Source organism: Bactrocera neohumeralis, chromosome 5 (genome assembly GCF_024586455.1).
Source record: "Bactrocera neohumeralis isolate Rockhampton chromosome 5, APGP_CSIRO_Bneo_wtdbg2-racon-allhic-juicebox.fasta_v2, whole genome shotgun sequence".
Classification (NCBI taxonomy): Eukaryota; Metazoa; Arthropoda; class Insecta; order Diptera; family Tephritidae; genus Bactrocera; species Bactrocera neohumeralis.
In genome coordinates, this window is record NC_065922.1 from 58778627 (window position 1) to 58803618 (window position 24992).

The window sequence follows — 24992 nt, forward strand, 5'->3', positions numbered from 1 at the left end:
TAAAGAATTTACTGCATTAACATTTAAATTGTCATTGCCAGTAGCTTTATCCAATGGTTTAAAGTTATTTAAGTGAATTGATGGCCATGCTGCCTAAAACCTTTTAAACAAGGGAATGTCAGGAGAGCTGGATTGTCCAAAACAAAGAGTAAATACCTTACTGAGAACAATCTCTAAAATATGATGCCTGCATGCTAGCCATAATAGACCTTTGCCAGTTTTATGTTCCAGCAAAACACAAGCTCCATTTTTCAACCCTGTATTGACGGCTGTAGTGTCAAAACACATGCCGACTATATTTTTCTCCAAATGCCATTCTGTTAGTACGTCAAATACTGCATTAGCCGAGTTATGGCCAGTGCCACTTACAAGTTTTGGTACTCCAAGCAATTTTTCCTTACCGTCTGCAGAAACTAATACTGGCAAACGATTTACTTTTCCATTGCTCAAAATATCGGGAAGAATCTTACCATCCCAATGAACTATAACTGGATCATCAAAAGAAACAGATTGCTTTATTTCCTCAAATATAGATTTTCGCCCTTGTTTTCATTGGCGTTGAATAGTGCTGCGTGATAATGGCAACGAGCTAGGGTCTTGGCCCAGTGCTGCTGCGATTGGGACCATCAACCTCAAGACTTCTCTATCAGACAAGTCATCTTAGAAAACAAGTTTTGCTTAGCAGCCTTCAGAGGTTTGTCACTGCTCGGCTCATTAGCATGATGGTCAGTGATCTGGTACAGGGAGCTCTTCTTTACAAAAGTTGAAACTGGATATTCTTCTGGTCTCGCTGATCTGCTCGAAATTTACGGTCTTCTTCAATCTTTATCAAATTTGAAGCATCTGCATGAGCTATATCAAATAAAGATTTTTTTGATGTTTTGAATTACGAGATTTATTTTTTTTTAGCAACAACCACTTTGAATGGAGTTTCTCAATCTTATCAACACAGTGTTTAATTAATCTTGTTGGTATGAGAGCTCTTTCCCATAACTGAGTTACCTCCTCAACTGTCATATGACTTGCACTACGCACTAAATTAAATTTATGCAAGTGCCAGTGAAAACGCAAAAGCACTTGCCGATTAGTAGGTAGTTGATTTAGTCTTAATAGAGATTCCACATCTGTAATACCCAAAAGGAAAACACGGTCACACTGCCTTGTTGCAGGAGAAATGGACGCCATGGTTTTTCATAAGCTATTGATGAAATGTTTAAAACAGGTATCACTTTGGGTACTATTATGAGAAATTATTTCGTAATAATATTAAGTTTTGTCAATCTAGATCTTATTGATGATATTTTTCAGCATCTGTTTTAGATATTTGAAACACCTGCAACAAAGAAACAAAAATAATTATTAAAATATTGATTTTTTATTATTTCGACTTTTTGTTATCAATCGTGAAACTTTGGGTTCTTTGAGCACCCTTTTCCCATCCATCAAAAAATCTGAAAAAATTACAGAGGTATATTGAACCCCATTCAAAAAAAATGGAGGGGTGCCCAGGGTGAATTTTTGAAGTTAGTTTTTTTGGGCCACCCTAATGTACATGCTTAGATCTAGGTCACGCTGTCTAAATCGGATGTGTAATAAAAAGCTAAAAAGTTCCGGCATTATTTTTGCCAAGTTTATTTGACCCCATTTTTTTCGTGCATTTGCCCTTTTCTGATCTACAACTTGTTTTACGTTTAAAATTACGGTGAACATTTCGTTTCCTCACAGTGGAAGTTATATTACCATAACAGAGAAGAAAATACTAAATAGTAAAATACCTATTTAAATATAATTAAATATATTTGAATTGGGTTGTAATTATATAGCAAGTTATTTCTGCGTTTAAGATTTTTCCAGGGAAAATAAACAAACCTTTTCACATCATACATATTTATAATCCTTAGTTATTCGAATTTGAATTGAATTAAGTTTCTAAGTATTATCCTTAAATATTTCCACTTTTAATTTTCATACTTTCGCAATATGCTGCACAAAGCACAATAGTTTTGTTCACCTACCGATTGTACATATGTATGTATGTGATTGCCGAAACTGATAGGTAAAGAATTATAAATGTATGTATGTAATATAGGTAATCGGAGAAACGTGACAAATTAACTCTGTCGGTAGCACTGAAGCATTAGTATCCAAAGGGTCGGAGTATATAGCGTTGCATTAGACAATAATCTATCCTAGATTTCGAAAAGATTATTTGTACCAAAGGGTCGGAGTATATAGCGTTGCATTAGACAATAATCTATCCTAGATTTTGAAAAGATTATTTGTACCGAAGTGGTTACGGCATCTATCGGCCACAAAACGTTACCCACGCCCGGCATTCACCCTTCAGGTCCTGGATTTCACGCAACAAGAATTATGTAAGCGCACAATGCGAAACTGCAGAGATAAGATAAAATTCCTGGCTGTCGACAACAGTCGACGCTCGTACCGAAGTGGTTAAAAGAATGGATTCCAACCAATGAACAGCTTCTAGACAAGAAAAGGACGTGTGTAAAAGATAGTAAGCATAAATAAAAAGAGACGAACAGCTTGTAGCTCTGATCATTTATACTTTATCGGGTAACCGACTTTTCAGACTGAGTATTACAAATTTAAGGCAAACATAATATACCCTGTTCAGGGCATACAAATTGATGTATCTGTCTGAAACTTAGTACAAATATTTCTTTTTTACCATAAGAAGGTATTACAGAGGAGCGGAATCGGCCCAGTCCCAGTCTCATAAAATGTCATTAAGTGTAAAACTATAAAGTACAATAACTAGGCTCAAAATAATACTACAAATGAGTTTCCTCAGAGAATGTCGAAGTAAAAAGGTTGTGTAAATATTTCAAAACGAGATGGAGTCACGCCTATTAGTTTTGAATATAGACGAAATTGCAATATAACCACGCCTACCTGAAAAAAACGCGGCTTTGTAACGAGCGAACATTGTGAGAGAATGAAGTGCATATACAGTTACACCCAAACTTAACATTTTACACCATGATAGTTTAGATATTGATAAGGTAAAAGGTATTTCATAACTAATTTCCCAATAATTTTTTAATGAAGAAAATTCTTTTTATAAACCGGTAATATTTGTCAGCAATTTGATACTATCTAAAAGGTATATTGGGCTATTTTTGCTGATTCCAGAACCTCTTGTACAATTTTGTTGAAGCATTATTAACATGTGGTTTGATTTACTCTAGAAAACCATCGCCAAACACAAATTTAGCAGAAGAGTTCACATGTGTGTTTTTTCTTTTTCAAAAGTATGTATGTATATATTTGTCGATTGCACCCGACATATTACTTTTTATTTAAATTTAAATACAAACCTATAAATATGTATATATATATTATAAGTATATCTAAGTATTTACTTAGAGAAAACTCACAGTGTCTATTCATATCATTGCGTATCAGATTACACTTTCAAGTGGATTATGCAAACTCTAGAAAAACGGTCTGCAGTCCCGTCCTACCGTTACATGACAATTAAATGATTATATTAGTATCCCAAACATTTGAATTAGGTTAGTGAAGCTGTTACAAGTGTCTTGTATTTTGTTTAAGTCAAAATAAATCAAAATACTTACTTGTATCCACACAAATTTACCAGATAAAATATCAGAATTCATGCAAAGCAATTCCAATTAAATTTATGTCTTGGCAATAGTATTTCATTGTATTCCAAAATTAGTATAATATTTTCGAAAACCCGTACAAATTAAAAATAAAATGTGGCAAAGTGAGTAATGGGATACAAACAACAACAACGACGGAAAGACGACGAAAGGCGGTGAAGGCGCGTCACCTAGATCCAACCCAGGTGGGGCTGCTGCTCCTATGGCGACGAAACCGTCAACTGCAGCAACAGGACGAAGACTCCAGTTGGTGTCTCTTCAGGTAGTAGAATGGGGGAAGCCGGCGCAAACCCGCCGGCAAGAGAAGTAGCGAAGGGTGAATCTTTCATACGCGGCGGAATCGCCAGCACTAGCAGAGGAACCTCTGCTAGAGTTATGAAAGGATGCACGGGGGGTAGAAGCAAAGCAGCTTTAGCGAGAAAGCTAAAGTCAGACCGCCTATTGGCGGTCAAGATCGTGGAACGCTACGGTGACAAGCATGTTGGTCAGGTATCTGAGCAACATGCTAGTACACTCGAGTGGGCCAAAAAGGTGCTGTGCGAGGAAAGGCGCCAACCTTTGGAGAAATCGCTAAAGGCGCTGGTGCTATAGTACTTGGGGTGCTCGATCGCAGTATCTGGTCCGGTCTTCCTGAGGGTGGTCAAGGAAAACCCTGGGCCACCCCCAAAATGTGTGAGTGCCGGTTGGCACCAGGGGCTGCACAAGCTCACAAGTTGTTCTGACGAGACATCGGCCATCTTATATCCAGACTGGAGGCCGTGGTCAAAGCGGATCTTCCTCATCGTCTTAGTGCTCGCGTTTGGCTGCCGGCCGAACCTTCCACTGCGAGTGAGATTGAGGAAATGCTCAGATATTGCAATCCCTCACTTCCAACGCAGGACTGGAGAGTTTTAAGGCAAGAGAGAACCGATGAACCATATCGGCAAGCGCTGATAATGCTAAACGCGGTATCCATCGGTCCTCTCAGCAAAACAAAGGGAGCAATAAGCTATGGTTTTGAAATGGTTGTACTGAAAATGAAAGTTGATGGCACCCAAGCTGCGGCTGCGGTGGATGTGACAGAGGGCGCTGACGGTCAAACCACCGTGGAAATCGACACGAATCTCTCGGACGTGGCGAGTACTGGGGGCGGTTCGTCGATCGGCGACTCCGTCTTCAGCCTCGAACAACTGTTTGAGGAGGTGCGAGTCGATCACGACTTGGGCGCTGAACTAGCGCTCCTGGAGGAAAGTCAGAAGGATGAAATACCTCCAGATTAACCTCCAGCATTCGAAAGCGGCCTCCGCCAACCTATTGCTTCGTCTGGAACAAGACGGTGCTGATGTCGTCCTGATCCAGGAACCGTGGCTGACTGGCAACGAGATATCTGGATTGACGACACATAGCCATAGGCTCCTGACGGGCAAGGATGCAGGTAGGAACAGAGCCTATATGTTGGTAAGGAATGAAATAACGGTATTTCTTTTACCTAATTTCAGCAATGCTGACATAGTGACAGCAAAACTGGAGTGTGACACCGGAGATTTCTGGCTTATTTCCGCGTACATGCCACACGATTACCTTACTGCTGAGGAGGACCTTAGCCGATGCTAAGACTGGTACCAGCGTCATCATCGGTTCCGACGCTAACTCGCGGCACCAAATCTGGGGAAGCTCGGATACCAATAATAGAGGTGAGTCGCTTTTTGATTTTATTATTAGCGAAAATCTTCGCATCTGTAACAGAGGAAACTGTCCTACTTTTGTGACCGTAGGCAGTTGGGAGGTTCTCGACCTCACCCTAACCTCACAAGGGATTGCCCCGCTGATCTCGAACTGGAGGTTCCTCGAGGATCACTCCTTTTCAGATCATGGTTCGCGTAGGAAATCTTTCAGAAACCCTAGGAACACGGATTGGGAAGGGTGGACTCGTTGGCCACTACCGATGCGGTGGAGAAGTGGGTTGAAGTCTTCAGCTCAGCGTGCAATGCTGCGCTGGAGAGGTCCTGTCCACTGAAAGTACCGAAGGGCAAAGGGAAACCTCTATGGTGGACTACGGAGCCCTCAGATATCAGGAAAGAAAGGCTAAGAAGATTTCGTGGAAGAGCTTCTGTGAAAAAGTGGAAGGCTGTCACGAGTCCTTTAGATTCAGGCGTATTCTCGCAAAAAACCCAGTGTCCCTGGGGTAGCTCAAGGACGCAAATGGGAAGTGGGCTCTCAGCAGTGAAGAATGACTTCAGATGCTTTTCGACGCTCACTTCTCGAGCAACACGTCCTCTGTGAGGGGATCTCTCGGGGTGCTGCATGACGAATGTGCGGCCTTTGTCGTCATTCTAGATGAGCGACACTTGCCGTACGCGATTAATTCGTCAAACCATTCAAGTCCCCGGGACCAGACGGCATCATGCCAGCGCAGCTGCAACAGGCTGTAAGGCCTATCTATGGGAACTTCATCAGATTAGGCTACATCCCGGGGGCCAAGAAAGCGTTAAACGGGCTGCGCTAATTAGCATATGTGGTGCATTAAGATCCACCCCAACTATGGCACTTAATGCAATTTTGAACATTACGCCCGTGGACATTGCCGGTAGGTGCATAGCCGCGAAGGTGGCTATCAGACTCAGAGAATCTGGATTCTTAAAGGAACGCGTATCTGGTTATTCGAATATCCTCACAAACTTTGTCTGCACACCGGCTCCTTCCTGCCAATATACCGGCGAGAGAGATATGGGTGGGAAGAAGCCGTTGGAGAAGAGGGGCAGCAAGCTTCTTCACGGAAGGGTCAAAGCTTGGGGGGAAGGTCGGTGGAGGGGTCTACTGTCAGGAGCCCTCCATAGATTTCTGTTTCAGGCTTCCCGACTACTGCAGTGTATTGCAGGCTGAGGTCGCAGCCATCAAGGTAGCAGCAGATTTGCTGCTACGAAGTGCATCCACCTTCAGAGAAGTGGCCATTCACTCAGATAGTAGAGCGGCAATACTAGCCTTGAACTCATTCACAGTGCGTTCAGGGTTGGTCGAATAATGTCTAACGTCGCTATCTCTAGCAGCTAGAGTTTTTGTGATTAGACTGATAATGTGCCGGGCCACAGCGGAATTGCAGGTAAATGCAAAGCTGATAAGTTAGCAAGGAAGGGCAGCCTAGAATCATTATCCTCTTGTGTTCTACTATTAATAGCGTTGGACAAGACTTGTGCGGTTGCAAAAGCCTTTTGGCCCAAGATAGATCGCAGGAGATCTAGTGATCTCTTAGCCCTCAGTGAGGCTAACCTCTCATTAGTAGTGGGACTCTTGACAGGCCACTGTCCTATTGGCATAAATGCGGTAAGAATGGGTATCTTACCGGATACCGACTGTAGAAGCTGTTTGGAAGAAGATGCGGTAGAAACAAGCCAACACTTCCTGCTTGACTGTCCCGCGTTTGGGAGGTCAAGACTCAGACACTTGGGGGTGCATACTTTCGGACATCCCACGAACTGGCCCACATTAATATGTTGAATGTTGTCTTTAGACTGGGTCAACAATCAAGGTGCTCTAACTAACCAAAACTCTAATTAATTTACAGATCGTTGGCTTATTTAAAAACTTACTTTTTTATATAAAAACTTGTAAGTAAATCGGAATATATTTTTGGCAATGATCAAAAGGAAAAGTTTTTGCATCTCAATTTTAACTATTTCAGTATATTTTTTTTTGACTCATTCATAAATTTAAAAAATTATCTTTTTCTCATATATTACACTATATCAATTATGCAAATTACAAAAAACATTGACTAAAATATTATAATTTTTTTTCTTTGCAGGTTTGTTTAACTATATACCTATGTCCTATGTATATACACAAAAGATATTTACTCACATATGGGAATTAAGAGCAATTGTTCCAGCCACTTTATGGTCTTCCGGGATGACTTCCACGCTTTTAATTTTCCATTTATAAACAAAAGAGCAGACTCTTCAAGAGTAAACATACATACATAAAAAATACAAGGGAGTAAAGAAGTATGTTTAAAAAAGTAAGCTCTGCACACTGGGTTCTAGGAAATTGCTTTTGTATAGCAGAGCGATATCTCGACGTTGACAGGTGAATAGAAATAAGCTTCATATGAGAACATCCGATATACGCTGGTTTAGCAATTACTTTTTGTAATTAGTGCATTTTATTCATCCCAAGCTCTGTTATAATCTGTGACAATTTTTTATAAAAAGAAAATCTTGGTGGATTTGTTAGCTAAAAAACAGATGCGAGTTCTGTATGTAATAGTATGTGCTGAGCTTTTTCAAATTCTAAAAAAGGTATGTGAGAGCACTATACTAACTAACTATAATACGTGCTGGTGCGTTTATATAAGTGCTCAAAGGCACACAAAATAACTTTAAGTGCAGGGACATAACATTGCATTTCATTACGTACAGCAGACATAGTGGAAGCATGGAATAGAAGCGACTAAGTCATTGTCATTACCATCGCCTAGGGAACTGAATATGCTATCCAGCAAGAGATTTTGCAGTCGGTTATGCACATATGCCGCAGTAACTGTCTACAATGTTTGATTGCTCTTATCCGCTATGCTTCTGCCATTCAAAGCTGGCGTGTACGATATTCTAACATTTTCGCATCGTAATTCTCTAAATTCGTATGAAAATAATATGGGGATGTTCGAGTCTCAATCACTGCGGCAATATTGCAAAGCATCATATTCGACGGAAAAATGTAGCAACTTTTGCAAATGTCAAACGTTCGAGCAACTCAAATTTTGACATTTCTTGCGCGCAAAAGTGACAAAATCGGCATCAACAAAATTTATGATGGAAAAATGAGGCAAGCGAAATCGCTCTTTATTTTTGTTTGTAACTAATTGTTATCATTAATTGTGTTTCACGAGACATCCGAAAATGTGATAAATATATATCTGGAGGATAAAATCGAATTGTTTTAAAGAAGTTTTGCGATTTTACTATTGCACTCTTCTTTAAAATTTCAGTTATAAGCTACTTTTTTACGCAAAAAACTTTGTTTCCTTGCTTTTTTGTATTTAAGAAGCAAACTACACTAGAAGTTATTCACTATTAAATTGATTAAACATTCATTTTTAAGACTTCTTAAACTTCACTTCTTCGATGTGCCTGCACGCCGCGCAAAATATTTGCAAAATATTTGTTTAAGTATCAGCTGAGTGTCTGCAAAAAAACATCAGGGTTGCAATATTGCCGCAGTTATTTGCTTGCTCGAACATCCCCTATGTTACATTTCATTAAAAACCTAAGGAGGAATTCTAAAGGTTTGACAACGCAGATTTCGTCAAATCTTTTTGGTTTTCAATTTCATTGAGAATACTAACGAGCTTGCAGAGAATTATCTGCAAATCATAAAGCCACTGCGCAAAAATCACCTTCCGATGCTTTTTGGCTGTAATTAAAAAAAAAAATTGGGGTACTCACAACCCGTCGTAAAGCATCGTAAAATCATAAAATTATAAATTTTTACACTTGTTTAAAAAAATTATTGTTGGATTACATACAAAATGAGTTTATATATTTACAATTCTCAATGCTATGTTTTCGAATCGTTATAACTTATAACTTTATGAGACTTGTGAAAACCCTAAATGAAAGACTTTGATTCTGCTTGTGGATTAATTCTATTTGGTCTTTTAATTTTTTTTTACATCAATACAAGAATATGATATCATGTAAATGGCCGCCGCCACAGTTGATTGTTATTTGAGCCTTGTTTATGGCATTTTCAATCACTTTGGCCAGAACTTCCGGCGATAGGTCCTCAGATTCTTGACGGATATTGTCTTTAAGAGCTGCAAGAGTCTGAGGCTTGTTGACATAAACCCTCGACTTCAAAAGCCCCACAAAAAGAATTTCCTGGCCAGTGCAAATCGTCAAAATGGGAGATTATGCGCCCAGGAAATACATCCTTCAGCATATCGGTTGTGGCACATGCAGTGTGTGCCGTTGCACCTCTTGTTGGAACCACATGTTTTCCAATCCCAATTCATTAAGTTGCGGCAAAAAGAACTCGTTGATCATTGCTCTGTTGCGTTCACCACTCACAGTAACCGTTTGGCCCGCGACGTCTTCGAAGAAAAAAGGTCCGATGACTCCTCCAGCGAAAACAGCACACCATACTCGTACAGTGACTTTGAGCGGGAGTAATGGCTCTTCGTGGGTTACACACGGATTTTCAGTGTCCCAGAAGCGTAAATTTTGCTTATTTACGTACCCGCTAAGATAGAAATGGGCCTCATCACTCATGATTATTTTCGATGAAAAATCACCTTCCTCTTGGTGGTGATTAAGAATAGCTTGAGCGTATGTTAGACGCGATTGATGGTTAGCAGCTAACAGCTGATGCACCGTCTGGACTTTGTACGGAAACATCTTCAAATCTTGTACCAAAATTCGCTGTAAACACCGTCGACTGATACTCATTTCACGAGGCACGTCGACTGGTCGATGTCGACGGCGCTTCCATGACATCCTCGGCAAAAGCAGCAAAATTCTCTGCAGAACGGTTACTCCGGGGTCTGCCACGCCTGGCAGTATCTCGTGTTGTGCCAGTCTCTTCGAGGTGCCAAAGTCACCGACCGATTATTGGTCAAATAAATAGTCACCAATAACCCGCGTTCTGGAGCAGTGTAGCGTACCATTGATTATTTACATGTATTTCGCCTGTGTTTACTACACAATTGACAAAACAGAACTGACATTAGAGGTCAATTGCAAAATTTATAGCATCTTCTGAAAGGAGGACTAATTTTGCGCCTCCCTGTATATCTAATAGCAGATATAGTGGAAGCATTGAATAAAAGCGACTAAGTCATTGTCATTACCATCGCTTAGGGCAACTGAATGTGCTATCCAGCAAGAGATTTTGCATTCCGTTATACACATATGTCGCAGTAACTGACTACAATGTGTTGATTACTCTTATCTGCTGTGTTTCTGCCAGTTTTGAATAACGTGTACGATATTCTAACATTTTCGATTCGTAATTTTCCACATTCATATGAAAGTAATAGAATACATTTTATTAATAACCTAAGGAGAAATTCTTAAGGTTTGTCAACGATTATCTCCAATATTGCGAAAATTCAGATTTCGCTAAATCTTTTTGGTTTTTAACTTCATTAACTTGCAAAGTATTATCTAGATTATAAAGGTACTACTATGTATTCAAAACGAGTGAGAGCCGATATCCGTTGATAATTAATCCCCTAAGTTAAAGAGGCCACCTATTGTGAAATTCCGAAAAAATAAAAGCTGAATCGATTTAGCCATATCTGTCTGTATATGAACTAGTCGGTCAAGTCTTGTAGAATCGTTCTGATTTTGCACATTCCTCCTTCCTAAAGAGCTGTCCATTTGTTAGAACCGCCATATAAACTGAACGATCAAACTGAAGTCCTTGGACAAGATATCTTCGTGAATTTTGACATGGATTATTGGCCACGGCAAGGCTATAATCCATGAACCAAATGTTTAGATCAGACCACTATAACATACAGATCGATCAAAATCAAGTTTTTGTATGGAAGGGTATTATAGAGTCGTTGCAAACTAAGCTAATGTTTTTTCTTGTTTTATTTAAACTTCATCTATTGAAGAGAGTTCAACATCAGCATCAGTGGTAGACTATTTTTTTAACGTCGTCGGAGATGCCGAAAATTTTATTGCTTTTAAAACAATTACTGCAGTCTTGGGCTGTCGCACTAGATGTGGCTTCCCCATTTTCACATCCAACTATTATTTGCAAAGAATTTTATTTATTGTCTTACATTATTTACGAATACTACTTTTTGGTATTTTTGCTATTGAAATAAGACCAGGCCATAATGTTACAAATATACCATTTAGTCGTTCTTCATTAAAACTGTCTCATCAACGTCGCTGTCATTTCCGTCTTCATGCTCAATTAAGTGCGCAAACTTCTACGACTCCAAAAGGGACGATCAAACTACTTTTTCTCTCCACGTCACGTCGAAAGTGCATTCCCTATCCGGTTTGCACGTACCTCACAAAATCAAACATTTTCACTAATTGTGAAATTCCCGAAAGTCAAGTGCAAATAGTAATGAAACTTTTGCAGAGTTACAAATTACGAAGACAGTTACTTCTAGGAACGAGTTGAAGTAAACTGTGAATTGGAAGATTAATGAGAGGCGTTACGAGTTGGAAAGTACAGGTACAATGATTAAATGCTTAAAGTTTCCATGTTCCATCATCATTCTTCCGATTTTGAATGCAATGCACTCCAAGCTATAATACCCTTAACAACTGCATTTTTATAGTACAAATGGTTATAAAAGTTATGTTTGTATCTGATTCAAAACTCACACTGACGGGATTACAAAAATTATTTTACTGTTTGAAGTTTTTCACTTGTCTCCCAATTTGTACCATAGAACTTTTAATGAACCAAAGAAGTACTGTCGGGTTGTTGACCGTAAAATCTACAAAATACTTAAAAAGTCATAACCAAAATAATGCGGATATATTTGCTGCGTCAGCAACAAGTTGTGTTGCATCGCCTACGCAGAATGCTAAGCAACGCACCAACCCCAGGAGCAACTGCTGCTGCAGTCAAGAAAATAAAAATTGTTAAACATCGATTAAATCATAGGCACATAGTTGCAACCACAATTGTGTAAATGCAGTGAGCAGCAATCGTTCATTTAATTTCTCGCCACCAGCGCAATTACAATAGCTGCACCCGGAAAGAGTAGAATTTCATTAAACAACGACGGTATTCCTTCTTTCTTTCATTTTCCATTCGCTTTGAGTTGTGCATCGTGCAGACTTGCTAGACAAGTTTCTGCCAACCTCTAATTGCCAACCAGGGGTTGCGTTTCTGGCTATTTCAAGTGCCGCAGAGTGGTTTTATTTATCCGAGTTAACACACGGAAACTTTTGTTGACAGTCTTGGGAAATTCTACTTGGATGTTGTCGGTGACTTCAGTCCGGCAACTTGAGTTGAACATTTTTCTGCATTCCCTTTCATATCACATTCTCATATTATTTTTATTTTTAAATATTTCTATTATATATATTTTAAACATATACAGAAAGTATATGATAAAACTCAAATTTTCTTGTCGCTCCCTTGCCAACGAATTATTAGTTTCAGCAACAACAAAGGTTTTCGCGTGTGAAAGAAGTCTTGATTGCACAATTTTCTTAATCTTTCCTTTTGGTCAAGTTCGTATTCTTACCACATACTCATATCATGCAGATTATGTGTTGTGTCGTGACTGATAATATGTAGTTCAAGAGTTGAAATCGTGGTAGAGTCAATATTTGAAATTTCATGAAATCATGCGTTAGAGATGATTTTTCATTATTCAAGAAATATTATACTAATTAATTCTCACAATGAAATAATATATTGTTGTGTTGCACTTGCTATAACATGTCGCGAGGCCATAAATTGCAGTTCATAAAACTATAAATATTAATGAACAGCCAATAAAGCAAACAAATTACATTCTTGGGAGATTTGAGGAGTGCATCTTTTAAACACAACACATAGAAGCAATTGTTTATCAAACCTCTGGGGCGCGCTGATTGCTTGGAGGCAACAGCAAAACTGCAGAAACAAAAGAAAGAAGGTTGTAATTAAAAACAATAAAATGAGTAAAGCGCTGAACACATAGAGAGCTACAGACTGCAAACTACATCTGTCAAATATTAAAATACACACGTTCTTATGGGCAGTGTTATATTGACAGCTGCACGACTACACGACTGCAGGCCGACAGTTGTCGTTCTCGCTAACTTCAATATCCTCCTATTTTTGCCAACGGCAGTAGGACGACAGTAGAGTTGACAGTAGAATGGAAGATAGAAAGAGGAGGTAGAGTGGTGATGCCACTAATATGTAAAATGTAAAATTATTCACAGCTCTAACAAACTTGACGTTATTTTACAAATGAAAGCATAAAGTAGCTATATTATAGCTCTATTATATCATTTGTAATAACAATTGATAATTTAAAGCAAAAATATTTACCTATTTACTTATTTTTTGCATAAAAAATTTCATTTTGAACAAAATATTAAAATTTCATTGAAGTGAAAGGAATTAGTATGGCCACAACGAAATTGTGTACATACAAAATGGACAACTGCGTTTTGTGTACATGCCAGTCATTGTGTTGTTGTTGCTTCTCAAAATGTACATGTAGTAAGATGAACAACGACGTTTTCAGTTCACTGTCGTGCTGCTGCAGTCTGTCGCAGCCATTGTGTTCACCACTTAAATGTGTAGAGATAACGAAGGCACGTCAGATAATCACCATTGGACACCTAATGTGACCTCAGTTCTTGCTTGCTGCTCAAACAATGGCTAAAAAGTACAGCATGGAACGTGCAACGACGGTCATAAGAAACTAACAAGCCAAGATATCAGTGTGTTTGCCAGATTTTTAAGGAAAAACCAGCTTGAAAGTCCACTTGCGGATGTGTGCTCACATATTTAAAAATATATGTGTGTTCACCTCAAAGGGCAATTCGTCTCTAAACACACTAACTGGCTAACGAGTTAAACCTGTTTTTTAAAAGTATATTCGTAATGTGCAGCAATTTCTGTTTCCATCATTCGCATTTCCTCTGCTCCATATGTTTTCCCCAATTTCATTTTTCATGACATTTGCTACAACTCTCAGTACTTTTAAACTTCTTTAAACATTACATTTGCTACAACTCTCCGTACTTTTAAACTTCTTGGCTTCTTGGGGATTCGTTAAGCTTTTTTTCAGTGGCTCTCAGTGCTGTTGACTCATTGCAATTAGTGGTTTGTCTTTAGTCCCTCCATGGAAGTATCTTGTATGTAGTTTACTGCATTAACATGCAGCAGCATTAAAACGATTATTTTTTACTTTTATACTCTTGCAACGTGTTGCAACAGAGGAGAATAGTTTTGTTCACCTAACGGTAGAACGTATCACCTAAATCTAGTCGAGATAGGTATAGAATGATCTGCATATACAAAGTCTTAAACCAATTAAGCTACAATAACCAAATTCTCTAACGACAAATCCATTGAACGCCCCTATCGGCACTATTGAAAAAGATGAAATCGGCAGATAACCCCGCCCACTCCCTAAATAGCGGCACTATTAAAAATTACTAAAAATTTATAAATCTGTAACTAAATACGACAGAGACATGCAATTTTACCTTCGAGATAGTATAAAAGAGCTTTTAAGAAGACGACTTCAAAATTAGGCGCCGGGGCGTTGCACCTCCCACTTTTAGGGGGAATCACATATTTCAGAACCTGCCCGACAGATTGACAGATCGACTAAACTTGATACATGGCATGCTACATATATTCCTATGTCACAGTGCGAAAATGGGCTAAATCGGACCACAACCACGCCCATAAAACGCAATTTTAAATTCCATTTGATTCTTTTATTTTCCAGTACACAAATCTAGAAGCAATTGATATAACGGGATAAAGCTTTGCACGAATGATGCCATTAAGTTATGCAACCTTATGAGCTAAAATTATCCAAATCCAACTAAAATTGTTAAAGCCCATAGGTACCGAATATGTGGACTCCAGCGCCAGTATTTGATATTGACCAAAAATATTAGTCAATATGTGAGATATACGTATAGTTGAAATTCAGGTTAACCCTTTCCTGATAATAGTAACTCTGTGTATCAAAAATAAGTTGAGTCAGATAAATATTTCCCCATATACCTACTAAAGAACTTTTTCGAACTTCGGGTTGACTTTATACCGCACATATCGGCCAATATGTTTGTATAGCTCAATAAAAATAAGGGAGCGTGTTTTATTCATAACAGTGTAAAAGTTAAAATAGATAAATTTGAGCAAAAACTTGGCCTAGCCCCTATATCTAATATGAGGATTTTCGAACATCGGACTGACTCTACTCTATATGATTCGTTTTACACCTTTCGGAAGTATTCATCAGCAATAGTTTTTTCTAAGTGATGCCTTTATTGTTTTGTTCACATAACGGTTGTTTGTAAGTCCTAAAACTAAAAGAGTCAGATATAGGGTTATATATACCAAAGTGATCAGGGTGACGAGTAGAGTTGAAATCCGGATGTCTGTCTGTCCGTCCGTCCGTCTGTCCGTCCGTCCGTGCAAGCTGTAACTTGAGTAAAAATTGAGATATCATGATGAAACTTGGTACACGTAATTCTTGGCTCCATAAGAAGGTTAAGTTCGAAGGTGGGCAAAATCGGCCCACTGCCACGCCCACAAAATGGCGGAAACCGAAAACCTATAAAGTGTCATAACTAAGCCATAAATAAGGATATTAAAGTGAAATTTGGCACAGAGGATCGCATTAGGGAGGGGCATATTTGTACATATCTCGGAAACTACTATAGCTATGACAACCAAACTGTATAGAGTCGTTTCCTTTAAGCATTTCCATATACAGTTCAAAAATGGAAGAAATCGGATAATAACCACGCCCACCTCCCATACAAAGGTTATGTTGAAAATCACTAAAAGTGCGTTAACCGAATACCAAAAAACGTCAGAAACACTAAATTTTAAGGAAGAAATTGCAGAAGGAAGCTGTACCCAGGCTTTTTTTAAAAATTGAAAATGGGCGTGGCGCCGCCCACTTATGGACCAAGAACCATATCTCAGGAGCTACTAGACCGATTTCAATGAAATTCGGTATATAATATTTTCTTAACACCCTGATGACATGTACGAAATATGGGTGAAATCGGTTCACAACCACGCCTTCTTCCAATATAAGGCTATTTTGAATTCCATCTGATGCCTTCTCTGTATAATATATACATTTGGAACCAATGATGATAGCAGAATAAAACTTTACACAAATACGGTATTTGAAAAATATGTAAATGACTGATAATGAAATCTCGATTATCACTTTATCGTGCGAGAGTATAAAATGTTCGGTGACACCCGAACATAGCCCTTCATTACTTGTTATTCACTGTCACCATGATCTAGAGTATGTTCTCCATAATATTTTACAGAAATTTACTTTGATAGAGATTCTTTTTCTTCCACAAAAATGTCGATAATACTGTTGTTAACAGGGAACATAAATTAATTCTTTCTTAAAAAACTAAAGAACATATCCGGTTATACATCTAATGGCAAAGATGTTATTTGGATTTCCTAACCTAAAAACAATGTCTGGAGTCTTATGTCTACATATATATTTTATTTACTTTTAAACAAATACATTGTAGTTGTTGTTATTCTCACTAACACTTATACAAGAAGATCGAAACAAATCGTTTTTGTTTACCGACCGAACTACCGACAAGATAAAGTGTGCCAAAAGTTATACAGAAAATAATACAAATATTCTCATGGATTCTGACACACACAGTAAAAAAGCTTTGAAAGAATCCTAAGTGTATTCGTATGTTTGCAATCAACCGCATTGGAACTATTGCAGCATCCAGTTGTTGCGCTTTTCACTGCACTCTGGCGTCCATGCTGTGTAACCCGCTTCTCTGCGGCTGGTATTGTTATACCTATGTTCTTTTACAGCTACCTAGGCTGCGGCACAACTGTGCCCGCACATTTGTTTGAGGTCAGTCAAAGTGCTTTGGCATTTTTTAAGCATAACAAGAAAAAATGTTAACTACGGCTGCACCGAAGCTAATATACCCTTCACGGGTGCATTTCTTTTAGTAACTATGTGTTTAAGTAAATCTAAAGACTTAACCGGCCAGTGGTTTTCATCCAAAGGACAACATTTTATTTAGCCAAAGTTGCCCATATATGAACTTTATTTTGATTGGTCAGTTTGTATGGCAGGTTTTGTTACCCCACCTGCAAAATTTCTTCAACTATTGTAGCGTTGCCTTAGAGAATAAACCACGACGAACTTGCAGAATATATCTCGTTAACTGAGAAAGTCTCCAATTCAAGCATTTGACATTCGTTCAGTTTGTTAGCTTCCATACATATTCCATATGCTTTAATGTAATTCGAAGAGAATAACTTCTTCGGAGATTATACATATATTATACCTTAAGCAATAATCCATGTCAAATTTTCGTGGAGATACGATGTCAAATGCGAAAGTTTTCCATACAAGCCCTTGATTCCGATCGTTCAGTTCGTATGGCAGCTATATGCTATAGTAAATTTCTTCCGATATTACATTATTTCTAGGAACAATAATTCATACCAAATTCCGTGAAGATGTATCGTCAAATGAGGAAGTTTTCCATTCAAGCATTTAATCCGATCATTCAGTTTGTATGGCAGTTATATGCTTTAGTAAGCCGATCTGAACAATTTCTTTGGAGATTACATTATTGCCTTAGAAAATGACCTCTGCAATCTGAACAATTTCTCCGGAGATTACATTGTTGGCTTAGAAAATAACCTGTGCCAACTTTTGTGAAGATATATTGTCAAATGTGAAAGTTTTCCATACAAGAACTTGATTTCGCCATTCAGTTTATTAGCAGCTACATGTTATAGCGGTCCGATATCGGCAGTTCCGACAAATGAGCAGCTTCTTGAAGCGAAAATTACGTTTGTCAAATTTCAAAACGCTAAAAACTGAGGGACTAGTTCGTATATATACCTTTATATATAGATCTTAATCAATCTAATAGCAAGTACTCGTTTCTCACTCGAGTAGAACTGTCTACTGTGGCGGAGCTTTCTTCTCCTTTTATGCATTCAAAAAAATAGTGCGACTGTAGCAGTGTCGTTAACAGAAAGTGTTCATCTTAATTGAAAGACTTTCTTCATTTGGGTAATTTTATGTTTGATAATATACATTCGAATATTTATATACTTATATGTATGTATGTACGTACATATTTACACATGCACAATGAATATGCAATTTGCAAGAAGACAAAGCTAGTCTGTGTAATTGTAGTAATTGTTTCTTCCATTTTAATTAACTGAACACATCTTACGCTCGTTTAGTAGCACAATTACACTATATCTGCTTTTAGCTTGGAAAGTGTGTGACAAATGCTATCCACCGTACATGACAGTGAACAGTATTGTGAGAAAGCTGCAGCAAGTGAGATAAGAATTCAGCTATAATAATAATTACAAATACATACATAACTACAAAAAACACGAATACATATAATGTGTGCTAGACTTATGAATAATTATGAATTATGTGAACGAATTTGCAGTAATCCATTCATTAATATTTTAGGTGGAACCCATTAAACAATTTTAAAAAAATCAAAGTAATCAAACAATCCACCAAACTAATTTTTTATTTAAATCAAACGGAATTTAAGAAATTCAAATTTTTACATTAGAAATTCTCATTATACATATATTTAAAAATTGAAAAAAACTGACGTAAACTCCGCTTAGACTGTGAAATGAATCATCAAAACTTGTAATTTTTTATAAATTATCAACAATCATTTGCATAAGTCATGTCGAAAGTCGAAAGGCAAATTTCACAAAATGTGAGTAATCATACATAACTAATCTTACCATTGCGCGTCTATTTTGCATGGACTGAAGACAATCGATATTCAGATTTTTAAATATATAAACCGTTGAAATGACGTCTCACCAAAGAACTGACAACGCGTTCCGTTGGAATATATAAAACAATATCAAATTATGTCACAAGCTCACAAAGACACTGCTACGACGATTAACGAAAGTGTTATAAAGGTGAAGATGGAGGGGATGGGCAAAAATCTAAAGGCCTAACTATAATGTGCATAAGCTAGCTTAAGCCAGCGTAAGCAACTGTCCGAATACACACAAATTGTATGTTGCAACTATAATGTACTTTACATCAAGTTTCGTTAAGTTTTTCCAAATGTCATTTGCTTAAGCAAAGTGCGAAACTGATCGCACTTTCCGTACGGAATCAGCTGTTTTCGCTTTTTGTCAACTGATACATCATTTTGAATTTGAAAACGAAAAGGAAGAAGAGTGTTTTGTCAACAGATAAAATCATTGTATATTTGAATATGGAGGACGACGAGTGTTTTATACAAAATTTAATAGAGAGTGTGGAAAAATATAAATGTTTGTATGAGAAAAAAAAAATGCCTTTTATTTCAATCGCGTAAATAAAGACAAAGCGTGGAAAGAAATCGCAGAACTATGCGGTAAAAGTGGTATGTATTAACACTGTTATAGAAATATATATTTTTGTATTATATATTTTTTATGTTTGTTGCAATTAAAAGATCTAGAATGCAAACATAGATGGAAGCTACTCCGGGAGCGCTTCTGTAAAGAAATAAAAAGGTTAGAAGCTCCATCAGGTAGCGGAATGAGCTACTTAGAGGAATGGCGTTTTTTAAAACCCATGATGTTTCTGAGAGACTCCGTCACACCGCGTCGGTAGGTACTTTGTATAAATTTTAATGTTTTTAAATATAACTTTTTCATTGTACAGCACTCGTGATAATGCAGAAGCAAATGCAGACTCTATCTTGGATTCATCTACGACTGATAGTGTAAATGAAATTTCATCGCCACCTCCGAAGAAACAAAACAGTCTCTCTCTTGAAAGTCTCTACCAAAAACTTGGCGCAACAATGGAGAACATAGAAAAGCAGATAGCGGCGCCGGCTGAAAGAAGTGAAACTGATGAGGCCTTTATGACGACTGTTTTGTGTCTGATGCAAGACCTGCCAGTGTCGGTCAAAGACAGTTTCCAAGAAAAAATGATATCAGAATTATATCGCTTACGTCGCGAAAATAGGCAAAAATGAAATTGAAAAGAATTCAACATGATTTCCTTATTTTTTAAAACGCTTGGAGCACTGATTTTTTTAGTATATTTTATATTTATAATAACAAAAATATTTATTATAAAAAGATGCATAAAATGCATGTACCTGAACTCTTTTGAGTAATTGTTCCTGAAGTATTTTTCTTTTAATTTATAATAAAAACAATTGAATGAATTTAATTAAACTCCATTTAGTTTTATTAAAAAAGAAATAAACAAGTTCGAAATGATGTTAGATATGTGATTTTAGAATATGTTTTAAAAAGTGTTAAAAAACTGCATAAGTTGTTTCTAATTTCCACAGAACTTCTTCCACCGTAATGATGCAAATTGGAAGATTGCATAATCGATGGGATATTACTTTCAACTTCTCTACGCCATAAACCGTCATGAAAATCACCATTAGAGTCCTCCCAATCAGCATAGTTGCTTGCAATATACGAAGATGCATTAACGTTGTTAAACATAATAAAATTATGTAAGGCAACGCACGCTAAAACAATTTTTTCTGCATTTTCAGGAAATAAATGTAATGTTGTTAGTAAAACTCGCCAACGCGCTACTAGTATTCCAAAAGAGTTTTCAATTGTGCGACGAGCTCTTGATAACCTTTTATTAAACACCTCTTTTCATTTGGTAGCATTCCCCCAGGGTATGGGCGCATTAAATTTGTCCCTAAAGGAAAGGCAGCATCACCAACGAAGAAGTGTGGAGTTTTTAGTTGCGTATTTGGTAAGTTTTTCGCTGGAGGGATGGGAAGTTTATGATCTCATAACCTCATTCCCAATCGACTCACTTGAAAAATACCTTTACATGTAAAGAGAAACAATAATATTAATAAAAAAAAACAAATTCACAATTATAAAAGTCCTCACCACCATCACTCTGACTTCCATATGCACCAATATCTATATAGGTAAACCGATATCGGGCATCACACACTGCTAACAATACAATAGAAAAAAATTTTTTGTAGCAGAAAAATTGACTACCGCTTTTAGGTGGGCATCGAATAGCGATATGCTTCGCATCAATAGATCCAACACAGTTGGGCATATTCCACAGTTCCCAGAAGTCTTGAGAAATTTGCTTGAAATCTTCTTCATTAGGCTCAGATACATAAACAGCGCCTAACTTTGTCCAAAGGACTTCAGCTGTCTCCAGAATAATGCGCCTAACCGTTTCCTTCCCAAGTTGAAATGACCATGCCAACGATTGAAACGAAGTTCCTTGTGACAAATATCTTTAAGAAACAGAAAAAAGAATAACACATAATAAAAATATATTAAAATGAACAAACTTACTGTAATGTCAAAGCTAATCGACATTCCGGTTGCGCAGGCTCCCTCAACGAATTCTTTTTTAAAAAGGGCCATATACTTGTGGCGTCATTCGCGTGTATATAAAAAAATCAGCGTGGTCAATCCTCTTCATTTCCAGGAATCGTACAAAGAAACCATCCTTCTTCCTCTTTCTGTTTATTTCCCTCACTGAACACGACCGAACTCTTTTTTTTTGTAATTTCACTAATTTCTGTCAATATGCGTATTCCGTCTAAAACAGACGTAAGGATTTTTATTGTTTTTAAATATTTTAACTTTCTGTTCATTTATGCAAAATTCAAACGAAACAAAACCAAAACACAAATTGCTTATTGACACTTTCTTCTTATGCATGTAAGCACATTATAGTCATTCAAATGTCTACTCTGCGTTCGTTATGCATTTGACAGGCTTTTCGTTCATTTTTTGACAGTAACATACGGCAGCTTATGCACATTATAGTTAGGCCTTAACTCTCAAAAGTCAACAAGAGAAGCAAACCTAAGCAGTGTGCTCCAAACAGTCGGCTAGTGGGCATTTCATTTCGAGGGCAACCTCAGTGACCGCGATTAAAGTTGAAGCTGACTCAACAGCTAGGGGTTTGGTGAAATTTTTCTAATTTTTCAACTTGCAACAACTACAAAGACTATAGAATCATAGTGGCTAACTAATTATTATGCGCACAAGTTGAACGCAGTAATAATTTAATTTTTCAGTACTAGATCCGGATATGTTTGTATGCTGTCCACATACAGCCATATTGTACAAGAATTTTAGATGAACCTTGTTAAACATTAAATGGTCATGTATTACTTGAGCGATTCTTATCGCTTTGCTTGAACGTTCCCTTGAACTAAGCAGACTTGAGTAAAAATGTACAATAAAATAGTTGCAATGGATGTATATATTCGTTAGTATTTTATATTCTTCCATAAAAATTAAAATATAAACATACATACATAGACAGCAAATTGTCGTTAATTGCTGACTCTTTCTATACTGCCTGTATTCTTTCTGTAACTCCACGTTTTTATAGCGATAAATTAGTTGATGCAACAGTTTGCCTTCATCAATTGATCCCAACAAATATATTTTTCTTCCAGTAAAGCACTAAATCATGATGACTGTGGTGGCCAACCAGCATTGCGCGCTGCATTATGATTGGATAGAATTGCAATTTGCCTGCATATTTATTATTATTATACCTTGAACAGTGTGTTTGAAGTTTGCCATGAAGTTTGTAACACCCAGAAGGAAACTTTGGAGGCTCTACAAAATGTATACATATATAAATAATCAGTATGATGAGCTAAGTTTAGACATGCATATCTGTCCGTATGTAATATACGCAAACTAGTCTCTCAGTTCTTGAGATAGCGATCTAAAATGTTGCGTTCTTTTCTCTCCAAGAAGCTGCTGATTTCTTGGAACCGCCATTAAAATAATACACACTACAATATATTAGGAAATTTCTAGATCGAACTACTGAACGACTTCTCAGTTCCTGTACGGAAACTTCTTTATTTGTGAAGGGTATTCTAGCTTAGGTGCAATCGTAGGTAATGTTTTTTCTTATTTTTACCATTTTAACGTAGGAGTTTAAAACTAATTAATATATTATATAACTAAATTCCAAAATAACTACACATTGCTTGAATTTTGGTTATCTTAAAATTTTGGATATTAATGTAATGATGTACTCATTTGTAATCAATGAAAGTCTCAATTTCGCTATTTTACGTATATGTTATCGATATATTTCTTCTGACTTCCTTATAAACTTTCTTTCAAACTTCTTGGCTGCTTCATCACTGTTCAAGCCTTTCTCAACACTTCGGAGTTTAAATAGAGAAAAAATTAAATAGTAATTAATACGGTGTAGGTTTTTAGCGAGACCATAAATTTGGGCAATTACACATTTTTTAATTAATTTGACTCTCTAAACTTAAAGTAAAGGCGACTCAAACAATCACCGACTATTAATCTAAATTTCAACTGAAACATATTCTAAATCAATCAATGTTTTGTTAAAAATAATTTTTGGTATAAACAACCATACCTAAGACGTACTATCCAAAGAGTAAATGTGAATGAACTGGAAGGCAGTGTAATGTAAACAAACAAATATTTCTCGTTTTCATCTTTTTGTTTTCTTGCTAGTTCTGTCTGCTTTATTTATGTTCATGTCTACAACTTTAACTTTGAAGAGAAGCGCTTAAAAGTCCGAAATGTCTGCCACATTTTTTTGTATTTTCCGTGAGCTCGCACGCCAGCGGAGATCGGAGTAAACTTTGCACTGGTTGTATGTACTTAGGTATGGTTGTTTAGAATTGCGTGTGTCGAAAATGTAAACAAACACGTTTTCGTTTTGATTTCTATTTCTCTCCTTTTAATTTTACGGAATCAATGACAAAGTACTTTAGGGATTACATTAGGGATATTTGTTTTCAAAAAAATTGTAACTTCAAAAGTGTTTATAGCTCACTTTTCGCAGATTATTGTTGTAAAACTTGTCCAATTATAAATGTTTTGATGTAAGCTTTTAAATGATACAATGCTTAAGAATTTCATGGTTCACTTCTAAACAATCATGGATTTGAGATGCTTCACTTCAAATTTCAAAAGACTTCAACTTTTGATTTTATTTTCTTCTATACATTACACATAAATTCTTTATGACTTAAATGAACAATTAACAGTAACATCATGGACAATTCACTTTAAACTATTTAAATTTTTTCACGTTATTTATTTTTTTTGCAATTTTTTAGACACTGCAGCTCATTTGCATTTTTTGTTTTAATTTAATGGTTTCAGTAAAACGAACTTTTCATACATAAATAAATGAACCTGTATCAATATACTGCAGATCGCCACAATTTTGTAATACATTAAAATGTCTGATATATCGTAGTATTACCATCCATTAGCAATTAGTGCTACTCAAAAAATATCAACATTACTTGTTGATAGCAAATTGCGGGCATCTATGACAGTAGTAAGGGCCATCATTAGCGTTGTAAATTTAATGACCAAACATCCAGGAATTAGGTTCATCGTTAAATTGAGAATCAATATGGCAGCTTTGAATTTTATTGGAATATTGTAACATATAAATTTTAAATGTTTTTAATGCAGGGATGGATTGTCAGAATACTATGCTTAGAGAATACAGTATAATTTGATTTAATTAATAATATACCTGTGTATGTACATACATTTCGTTTATTTGTATTTATGTTTTTCTACAAAATCTCTACAGCTGACAACAATCAGCACTTTAATTCATTGACTGTG

General features: G+C 36.8%; 1 long non-coding RNA gene across 1 annotated transcript; it reads right to left on the bottom strand.

The window, feature by feature from the left end:
• Positions 1–20544: 20544 nt before the first annotated feature.
• On the bottom strand, positions 20545–21387 carry LOC126760211 (uncharacterized). Its single transcript, XR_007667170.1, has 2 exons — positions 21249–21387; positions 20545–21180 (listed from the first exon to the last, which is right to left on the bottom strand). It is a non-coding gene; the product is annotated as an uncharacterized LOC126760211 (long non-coding RNA).
• Between the last annotated feature and the right edge of the window lie 3605 nt (positions 21388–24992).